The sequence below is a fragment of the Silene latifolia genome, chromosome 9, assembly GCF_048544455.1.
Source record: "Silene latifolia isolate original U9 population chromosome 9, ASM4854445v1, whole genome shotgun sequence".
In the NCBI taxonomy this organism is placed as follows: Eukaryota; Viridiplantae; Streptophyta; class Magnoliopsida; order Caryophyllales; family Caryophyllaceae; genus Silene; species Silene latifolia.
Window position 1 is genome coordinate 135,484,037 of NC_133534.1, and position 2,833 is coordinate 135,486,869.

The window sequence follows — 2,833 nt, forward strand, 5'->3', positions numbered from 1 at the left end:
CATGCATACCTATTGTCTCTTGTGGAAGAGCACCAAGCCCATGCATTGGCCATTCCTCCACCCTCCTACCCGGTTTCCCCTTGAACAGAACAAGGGTCTTTTGCTTAAAAGTTGATCATTCACTACATGCTTTAGTGTGTGATTTATTTTTATTCATTCCATCATTCAAACATTATTTTTAGAGAGATAAAAATAATTCTTCCTTCATCATCCTCCTCTTGACCGAAACACAAGAGGACCAAAAATATTTTTGGGTGTTTTACTTAAGATTAATATTATTCTAGTTTTGATAATACTAATTTTATTAAGGGTATTTCTTGGGTATTAATCCTTGGGAGGGATACTATACTTGTATCCTCTTTGTTCATCCATTTAAGGAGAGCTCAAGAACAAGAGAGAAGGAGAACTCTCTTGTGCCCTATTGATCCGAAAATCACAATGTAAGATGATGATTTCTTCTTTATATTGTTTATAAGTTTGCATGCATAAGATTACTTATTAATTTTATGACAAATTAAATTAAAACATATATGAATATGTTAGTATATAGATCTACTTTTCCTTCAATTGGTATCAGAGAGGAGAAAAGAAGGTGAAATATTTTATCTCTCTAAAATATTTTTGATGAGATGAATGAAATTAATTGAACAACAATAACAATATTGTGTATAAGGAAAAATTGAGAGGAAAAACCAAAGTGGTTTTTGCCTCTCTAAAACCGGGTGGAAGAGGGCATGGGAGGGAGCCAATGCATGCTCTAGTTGTTCTTCTCAATGAGCAATAGGTATGCATGGCTAGTTTAGTAGGTAATCATGGTGCTTACCACTAACAAAATCAACTTAATATAAGCCTAATCCTCCTCATATTTTCGGCACATATGGATAACATGGAATCCATTTTATTTTTGTCAATTTGTCAATATGTCACATGTCATATGTCACATAAAATTGCTATGTATTTTTAACATATTAAAAATCAACGTATTAATAAAAATACGTCATATACAAAAATCGACTTAGTAATTCATAATTACTTGTACCAAAATATTTTACCAATTATAAATCACAACAATTTGTATTTATAATAATTCATTCAATTTTAATTGTTTCTTTAAACAATAATTTCATCTGAGTAATGATACAATTCAATTACTCAGACCGTATCTCATTTTAATCAAATTTCAATGAGACACGTAAATATTACTTCCAAAATCGTCCGTCAATTTTAAATAATTTAATTGACTCGTAACGTTATACGATCAATTAAATGATCAATTAAGAGTGTTGCCCTATAGGTATGACCTAGGGGATCAACTGATCACCACCGTCGCACGACAAGAATGTCAAACTCTAGTCGACCAATCATTACCGATATGTGTGGACCAGTTGACAGTAAAATATTACTTCCCAATTGTATTCTTTATAATGAGACTTAAACATGTGATCATCATGATCAACAGTCGTGATCGCATTATTGTCACAAGAGAATTGGTGACGCACACTTGTCGAGGACAAGTGGGAGATTGTTGGGAAATGTGTCCTCAACAATGGTGCGATCACATGATTTAAATATCATTATTAAATCTCATTACAAGAATACGGAAGGGATGATACATAATATATATAGTCAACTGGTCCACACTTATCGGTAATGATTGGTCAAGCTAGAGTTTGACATTACTGTCGTGCGACGGTGGTGATCAGTTGATCCCTTGAGGTCACACCTAAAGGACGATTCCCTTAATTGAAAAGGTTAATTAATTGTATACCGATACAGATTAATTAATTCCTTAAAATTGAACAATTCAATTTGTGAGAGAGAATATTGATATCTTATTGTAATGGGATTAAATAAGATTTATTTTAGTAAATAAAATGCTTTATTACTAAAATTGTTTATTGTTTGAGAAACAATAAAGATAAGAATGAATGGTTGATTATAATTACAAGATATTGTGAATTATAATTATATGACCCATTTTATTTATGTGATCAAGTATCACTAGTCAATTTGTTGAATGTAATTTAATTAATTTATAAAATGATATTTATGTGATAAATATGCATTTAATTAATTAGTAACATGTATCATACTACATGTGATACCGCTTGTTGGGAATGTAACATCTTAAAGGAGTGTAGAATCCTATCTACAATGAGTTCTTTGGGGATTTCAACCTTTTTTGGACGAAAATTAGCTAAACTTCGAATTTTCCAGTGGTTTTTGGATATGTTTTCACATATATTATTTTTAGATGATCTGGAAATTTTTATAATTTTATGAGTTCTTATGCTCGAAATATGGATTTTTCATGTCTAAAATCGAATTTAAATGAAAAATAGGTTAATATGAAAAATATTTCGAATCTGGTCATGGAAATATAGTATGTTGTCACATGAAATTTTACAAGATGTGTGTAAAATAATAGGCTATAATGAAGTCTTCATGCATGATTTATGGATTTTTGATGAAAAATAGCATAAATAGTGACTTAATTAGTGAAAAATTGCTAAAACATACTTCATGACTAAGGAAAAACGTCACATGTTGCATTTTATTATCTTTTTCAGATCTAAAATTGAAAAGTTGATGAATATAATTTTTCTCATGTTTTTATGATTTTTATTGATAAATCTGATAAACCGCAACTTTGTTTTTCCCGATAACTTTCGAAATTTTTAACCTAAGTTTTTGAAAATTATGAGTGTCATGGTATTTTTCCAGAATGTTCATGAGTTTAAATTTCAAATTTTGAATTTAGTTGAAATTTTTATGATTTATTTGGAGTTTATAGCATTTTATTGTAATTTTGAGTCCATTAATGAACAATTTT